The following is a 7922-nucleotide window of genomic DNA, read 5'->3' on the forward strand; positions in this document are numbered from 1 at the left end:
CTTCCTGCCTCCGTCTGCGATCCCTGATGCAGCGAGGCGGGCTCAGCCTCCATCAGCCTCCATCATGATAAAGACTTTTTAACAAAGCCTCGGCCGGGTTCAGGTGGCCGGAACCGGACACAGGCGGGTTCTGGGTTCTGGGTCCAGATCACCTGAACATCTGCGATCCAGAGCTGAAGGGAGGAACAGGAAGGAGGAGGTTTTAACAGATTTTTCAAAATAAGAACATGGATGGAAATGTGTTGTCCCCTTCAGCTTGAGCTGCTCATCTTTTGCAGGTCCCACCAGAAGCTGCTTTATGTGAATCATTATAATACTCATAATGCTGTGACAGTAATTAATATTCCTGCAGAGCCCAGAGAGCGAGCATTAGCAGCGGCGCGCCTCCAGTCAGAGCAGCTCAGGTTTTTATGCTCCCACTTCATCCAATATTAATGCCCAGCAGGCCGGCTGAGTTCAGAGGAAGAGCCATAAGTGACTGAATGGCAAATAAGACAGATTGGTAACAAAAGCAAAGCACCTGCTCCATTATTAACGCCATGATTGAAGCTGATGGGCAGAGGAGGAACACGAACTGCTGGACCTCCTGCAGCCGCGGCAGGAACTCAGCAGACCGGAGGCCAGGCTTCGCTCTGAGCCAGACGTCTTCACACGCCTCTGCTCACCACGGCGCAGCTGACCAGACAACCGCATCTTCAGACACCTGGAGCTTCTGGGGAAGAGAAGGAGACGCTGCCATCCTGTTTCCACCGGCGAAGAGCTTGACAAACGGCAAAGAAGTCGGTTTTATTCCAGAAAAGGACAGAGAGACGATGTCCTGCTCTTCATCCTCCAGACGCCTGGACTCAGGAACGAGGGCTTCCTGTTGACGTTTTACCCAATCGCTAACGTTTGGTTATGAAATGAACCAGTTCAACGCTACGACAAAACTGGACATTCACTGCAAAAATGCAAAATATTTCCAAGCAACTTTGGTTTAGTTTCTAGTGCAAATAGTTTAGTACTCCTGAAATAAGACAAACTAGCTTAAAAGTAACTTTTTAGCAAAATGTAGAGGCTTGTTTAAAGTAAATAATTCCTTAATATCGATGAACAAGTTTTAGTTCCATCAGCAGATAAATGAAAAGTGTTCTGAAGTACTCTTCCAGTAGAACTCGTGCTTTTCCTTTTCAAACAAGTTACTTTGAAGTCAGTTTGTCTTTTTTCAAGCGCACTAAGATGTCTGCATGCTGGACAAAACGTCTGGGTAACATTTTGAGTTTTGCGGTGTTGTCTGTAAGTAACCTCCTCCTCTGTGAAGACAGAAGCTCTGATCCAGACGAGGCGACTCGGTTTCCTTCACTTCCTCTGCTGCCGTCACGAAACCTGCAGACAGACGATCCTAAAACGCCGCAGATCATTGGTCACAACGTCTCCTGTTCACTGATTTGTTCAGTAGAAAATCCAAGTGAATGGGAGAAAACCCAGAGTGTCTGGGAAGGGAGATTTAAACTGAGTGGAATAATGCAGGCTAACAGTTTGATGAAGATTTGTAGACTTTTAAAAACCTAAATTGTGGACAAAGAGACTCAGAGATTGTGTCTCGTTCATAAAGGATGTAAAACACTTTGTGAATCTAAAGCAGCATCCTGAAAGAAAGTGTTTCATTGCTGAAGCGTTTTGTTTCTCGGTTGAGGAGTTCAGGAGGTTCGCGCTGCTCTCCAGGAGAAAAATGATTCAGATCGTATCTGAACCGGGTCACTCAGGTTTTAATTTCACATTTCTGAAAGGTTCTGACTCAAAACACCAGAAAAAGAAGAAATAACTTTAATAATTTATCAAAGGCCTGAAATAAAAACGTCTGCAGGTTGGTGTCAGCAGGAGGATTCTATTAGAGACAAACTAGATGCTTTTCGCTGCTCTATCTTCACATTTCTATGTTTTATTGGAAGATAAAAACTAAAGTATTAAAGTAACATGGTGTAAAGGCAAGTTTTGCTGCTTTCTGATGGATTTTTTATGTTTTATTAGATGTTTTCTGTTTATGATTGTTTGTGTTTGGTTCCTTTTATTTATTCATTTAGATGATTGCTTAGATTTGAGTTTGGTTTCAGGTGTTTCTGTTTGTCGTCTCTAACAAAAATATTAAGTATTATTGGTCTAGTCTCAGGCACAAATATCTTAATACAGTTGAAATCAGAGGAAACTAACTTAGATAACTTGTCAGAAAGAAATATGAGCTTATTTGAAGTCATTAATCCCTGAATGTTAATGAAAAAGCTTCTAGTTTCATTATTTCACTTACGAGACATTTTCTCCACTGTATTAAGATATTTTCAGTTGAAACTAATACTTTGGTTTTTGCAGTGTATCCTCTCTGCTCATCAGCTTCATTTCTCCAACCTGTGATGATCTGATTCGTCTGTCTGGTTCTTTTCTCTTCCCACCCAGATCGGTGTTTAAACTCCTAATGTTTCGCTGTTAAAAGTTTTATTTTCGTTTCGTTTTTCATTTGTTCTCCGTCCGGCTCCTTCATGTGGATCTGATCTCTTCCCGCAGGCCGGCGCTCCGTCTGGTTTCACCTCAGGAACATCTGGATGTTCTCTGTTTGTGCCGGAGCGTCGCTGCTGCTCCTCACTGGGATGAAGCTGATGGTGCGAACAGATCTGCTGCTGCAGTAACTCATCTCCGAGTCGCTGTGATGGATTCAGGCCGACGCAGGAGTCCAGGTAGCGCTCAGCTCATCTCTGCAGCAGCAACATGATGATAAATGACAGATCTGACGGATAACAAAGCAACACATTTATTTCCTTCCCCCTGCAGAGCTTCAGTCAGCTGATTTATGAACGCTGCAGCCGGGAGGGAAAAGTTTGTAGGAATCATTTTGTGCTTCATTGAGTCCCATCGCTCCTCAGAGCGTCTCACACAGAAACATCAGTTCATGCATCATCACGAAGCAGAGCGCGGATCGCATGGAAATCCTGTGTGAGGCGCCTTGGTAAGCAGGAGCCACTGCCTGCACAGAAACAAAATGACGAAGGTCTGGATCTGCTGCTCAGGATCAGCCACTGGTATCCAACGTCTGTTCAGGATTCTGCAAAAATACAAACAGTTTTATCCCGGCAGCAGAGATTCAAACATTCAGAGTTCAGAGAGCAGGGTGACAGCCAAACAGTTTTACTTCCTGGAAAAACCCTGAGCATTTAGAGAGGAAAACCATCCAAACCAGGAAGTAGTCTGGTCCACATGAATCTGTCTGATAACATGTAGTTACGCTGCTGACCCATAGAGGGCAGCATTTGACTGCAGTGTCTTATTCATTCATCACTATTTTTCACATTCTGTCTCTTATTTAGAGTTTGGCTCAAGCAAATCAGAAATGGTGTAAAAAATTAACAGAAATTATTATTTTAAAACATTTCTTTCTGGTAAAGTTTTGACTTGTTGACATTTATTCCTGTATTTTGAATTCCAGGAAATCTTTTCCCTTTGCAGGTTTTCCATCCTGTACTTTGTCCTTCTTTCCTTCTCACACTATCACCTGCTCCTGTATGGAAGAACTTTTGGTGCAAAAATATTGATTGTAACTGGGAAGTTGAAGTCAGAGAAAAATCCTCTAGTTTGGTAATTCTAGAGTTTTTTCAGTCTTTCATGAAATTCTTAAGAACAAAAACAGAAATGTCATTTCTTAAGTCACACATTTAAAAACTGTCTTGTATTTTCAGTTTTGCCCCAGTTGATCCAAAACAAATGATATCTTTGAAAAAAAAACCTCATGTTTGTCACAGACACAGATTAACTGTTACTCCTTCAGAAAATTGCAGATTGTGTTCTGCGAGTCACAAGATATAGTATAATTTTGATCATATTGTTTTCCCATAACAAATTCGATGAATGGAGCTGCAAAAAAAATTTCATGGACTCAAACGGAAAAACACACGAATGACACAAATTCAAAACAATTAAAAAGCAACAGAAAAATGCTGCAAACAAAACGAAATTTTTAACCACAGAAAAGAAAAGCAAAAGAGGAAAATTCCACAAATGGAAAAGAAACTGAAATGTGAAACGCTGCAAACTTTCTCCACAAAACAGAAGTCCTCCAGACCACTAGAGGGAGTCTGGTGTCGGTAATGTTTTCATAAATATGCTGTTGTTCTACGCTGTAAAAAACTCTTTGAAAATGATGTGTCGCACAGCTCACATTATTTTCCTTCCTCCATGTTTCTTCTAACTTCCCGTCTTCACTGAACCCATCGACACGTTTCGCTTTGCTTGGCCAGGAGAGCCGATGGTGATTCTTCAAACGGACGTCGTCCACCTCAGGTCTCCGTTTATTCACACGGCTGGAGACATCGACTCGGTGTCTCCTTTTTTCCTTCAGCCTCTTCGTTCGTTATCCTGCTTTCCTCCATCACCCGGCTGAAACCATTTTCCTCTTCATCGTGTCATTGCTGTTGAATCGCGAAGGCAGTCGCTCATTTGATCAACTAAACAGAGTTTATAGATCCAATAAACTTCATGGTTATTTTAACCTGAAGTCAGTTCAAATGTTCTGATAAAAACAAATGATAATAAAAAGGCTCAGTGACTTTCAGGGTGTTTTCTCAGCTGAGTTTTCAGTCCGTTTAAATGAACTGATTCATTTGGTGTGACTGATTCAGTTCAGTAGTTCCTCTTTTCTTTGTTGAACTTTTCAGATTAAAATAAAGAACGAGTCGTTTTCCAGTGAAACTACAGCGACAGCGCTCAACGGCTCAGGATCACCAGCAGGAGCCTCATTTAGAAGACCCAGCTTTTATTTTGGTAGTCCACTTCCGCTTTTCAGCAAGTATATTTGCATATTCAGCTCTGAGCCACATAAAATAATGCAAATACATAAAACAAAGATCCAAACTGTCTTACTCCAGTTTCCTTTCCTTCTCTCCAACCAAAGCATCTTTTGGAATCTCGTTAAAAATAAAATAAATGATCTCATTATTTTGAGATCATTTATTTCATGTTTTTAACAGATTGGTGGAAACGGCTCCCAAAGCCTCTAAACTGCGTCGATCTTTCTGCAGTTTGTTTTTCTACCTGAATAGTCGGCTCAACAGGAAGTAACTCTTTCAAAGTAAAATCCAGACTCTCCCAATAAACCAGGAATAACAAGAAACTAAAGACCAAATACAACCTGAATAATTTAACACTCCTCTAATCTGGACAAACTTCCATTCACAGAAACACTGAGTTCCTTTAAACCGAGGCTGAAACGGCTGCAGGAAACATGCGACCATCTGAAGGTGATGATGAGGTCATGGGTGTGATGAAGGCTTCTCCTCCTCCTCCTCTGTCCGTCTCCCAGACAGTCGTTCATCTTCCTGCGTTCGCCGACGTTCTCATTTCTCCCCTCCTGACACGGCCTTTTACCGCAGATCCAATTCCCAGCGTTTTAATTCAGACCAAATCACATTACGGCGCCGCCGCTGCAGGCCGCCGCCGCCGCCGCCGCCGCTGCGTGACGGCCGGATTAGACGAGCGCTCGACCCGCTCTTCATCTCATTGTCCTTCCTTTCTGTCGGTTCGAACCAAAGATTTATTGATGAGGTTTTGTTTCAATCCGGCTTGTTTTCTCTCTCTTGTTCTCGGTTTTCTTCCTGGAAGCGTCACGCTCAGAAAATAAATTCATTTCAGCTCCTAAAAATAAATCAGAGAAAATAAATCTGCTGCTGAACCAGATCTGACTCTGCCTGCATCCAGGTCCAGACATATAATATTTACATCTCAGTCTCTGACCCATGGTGACCACTTCCTGTTTGAGCGCCGTAACCATGGCAACCAGCATCAGCTCAGTGACCTCAGGTTTGTTACTGGGAAGGTGAGCAGGTGTGGAGGTAAACCAGTCAGAGGTCATGATGGTTTATTTAGTGCAGATTATTTAATAACTCCTGTTTAATCTGTGATAATCTCAGTTTTGTTCTTTTTATCATCTGTAGATTCAGATCAACTCAGCGCCGCCATGCAGCACCAGCAGCACCAGCAGCAGCAACTTTCTGCTTTTTAAAGCTGCTTTTGCTCTGCAGTGTCAGTTTCTGCACAAATAGAAATAACAAAAATAGATTTGCTTAATGAAAACTCTGTAATTTGGAAAAAAAACAACTTGATGGAACGTTTTAGTGATCGGATGAGCTCGTTTTTCAGCCGTATCAATAAATTAATTTTATAAAACTGCAGTGGAAACTTGTTTCACATCAGACACGACAGCCGGATGTTACTACTGGAGGAAACGACAAAGAAGACGACAGGAAGTAGGATGATGGTTTGTTTTTTCTGTAACATTTCAGAAAATGTTATGCGTTTGTGGTTTTTACTCAGCCTGATATGTTTTATGTTGTGTTTCGTTGTTATAACGTGTTTAAATGTTTATCTTTGTTTCTTTTTAAATTTCTCTGCAGGCTCTAATTCACAGGCTGAATGTTTTCCCTCCAGCATCTTTTCCAACATGTTTGGTCCAAACAGCAGCCTGGACGCGTCGCTGCGTCTTTAACGGCGCCTGAATGACGGATCCCGGCCGTGTTGGCGGCGCCCCCTGCTGTGATCCGTCTCTCCTCGTCGGCAGGTTTTGTTCCTGAACGAAGCGAAGGCAGCGCTGCAGCATCGTTCAGACCCTGCAGCATCGATAACGTCTGCTTCACTGTTAACCGGATCAGAGTCGGTTCTGTAAGGTTAGTTTCAGGTCCGGCTCTTCAGGAACAGAACAATTGTAGAAAATGATCGGAGCCTAAAGCGTGTCGTTGCTGCAGCTGGAGACGTTTCACCGGCTGCAGGGAGAGAAAACATGGCGGAGTTTGACCTCCAGCGTCTGAGGTCAGACCTGCCGGCAGGATCTGGACTCATGAACCGGAAAACTGAGAGCCAGAGTCTGAATACCAGATTAAAAACCACAGTCAACATTCCTGTGTGCGTCACAACGAGCCCAGCAGCGTAGCTGCAGCCGATCCAGTTAGTTTCTAATCCGAACGCAGAGCGAGGGTCAGTCAAAGTACGGGGCCACGCAGGGGTCACATGCTCAGCTTACAGGGTAGCCTGGGAGGAAGAACCAGGACCAGAACCAGGACCAGAACCCTCCTGTAAGCCGTTCAACCAGGACAGGCTCACAGGCGACCTTTGACCTCTGAGGTGTGATCCAGCTGCAGGATTTAAAACAGTAATCAGCAGAATCTGTTGTCTGGAGGAGGAACAAGCAGATGGTGAAGAATCTGCAGCAAACGGTGAACTTCAGTTTAAATGGGCCGATAGGAGCTTTTCCAGTCATTTTGACGCTCAAAGCGCTTTTCACTAGAGTCACATTCACTCATTCACCCACCGATACGCAGATCGGTTTAGTGCCCAGAGGCACATCGACATGAGGAAGCTGGAATCGAACCCACAGCCTTCCGATCACAAGACAATGACTCTTCCCACAGAGCCCCAGTTTAACCATCATGCTAAGCAAATATTTAGTTTGGAGATAAATATTTGTAAACCAGTTCTGTACTAACTAACCTAATAATCAATAATTAATCGTATCATTTAGTTGCATCTCTACTTTGATCGTGTCAGAAAAGCAGGAAGTTGATGCAGTAAAGCTGTTAACACTGAGATCAACCTTTGACCCCCTGGTGTGACCTGGGTACAGGTGGTCTCCATGGCAACCACCTGCCCCTTCCAGCAGCGTCCGGTGACCTGCTTGATGTTTCCTGATGGGTGGAGGTGATTTTATCGGCCTCAGCTCCAACTCAACGCCTGGATGGATCCAAAGAGCAGAAACTGAACCCAGACAGGAAGCTCTGATGACCTCTGACTGACCTCTGATGACCTCTGATTACCTCTGATGACCTCTGACTGACCTCTGATGACCTCTCATTACCTCTGACTGACCTCTAATGACCTCTGACTGACCTCTGATGACCTCTGATGACCTC

At 43.5% G+C, this 7922-nt stretch overlaps 1 long non-coding RNA gene across 2 annotated transcripts; it reads left to right on the top strand.

Moving 5' to 3' along the window:
- Positions 1-2449: 2449 nt before the first annotated feature.
- On the top strand, positions 2450-6517 carry LOC106957532 (uncharacterized). Of its 2 annotated transcripts, XR_001426969.1 has the most exons (3): positions 2450-2708; positions 2803-2962; positions 6414-6517. It is a non-coding gene; the product is annotated as an uncharacterized LOC106957532 (long non-coding RNA). The 2 variants fall into 2 exon arrangements; XR_001426968.1 differs by lacking the exon at positions 6414-6517 and having other exon boundaries at positions 2803-3767.
- Positions 6518-7922: the final 1405 nt, after the last annotated feature.

The sequence above is a fragment of the Poecilia latipinna genome, unplaced genomic scaffold, assembly GCF_001443285.1.
Source record: "Poecilia latipinna isolate Pla-1442-1.1 unplaced genomic scaffold, P_latipinna-1.0 Scaffold913, whole genome shotgun sequence".
Lineage (NCBI taxonomy): Eukaryota > Metazoa > Chordata > Actinopteri > Cyprinodontiformes > Poeciliidae > Poecilia > Poecilia latipinna.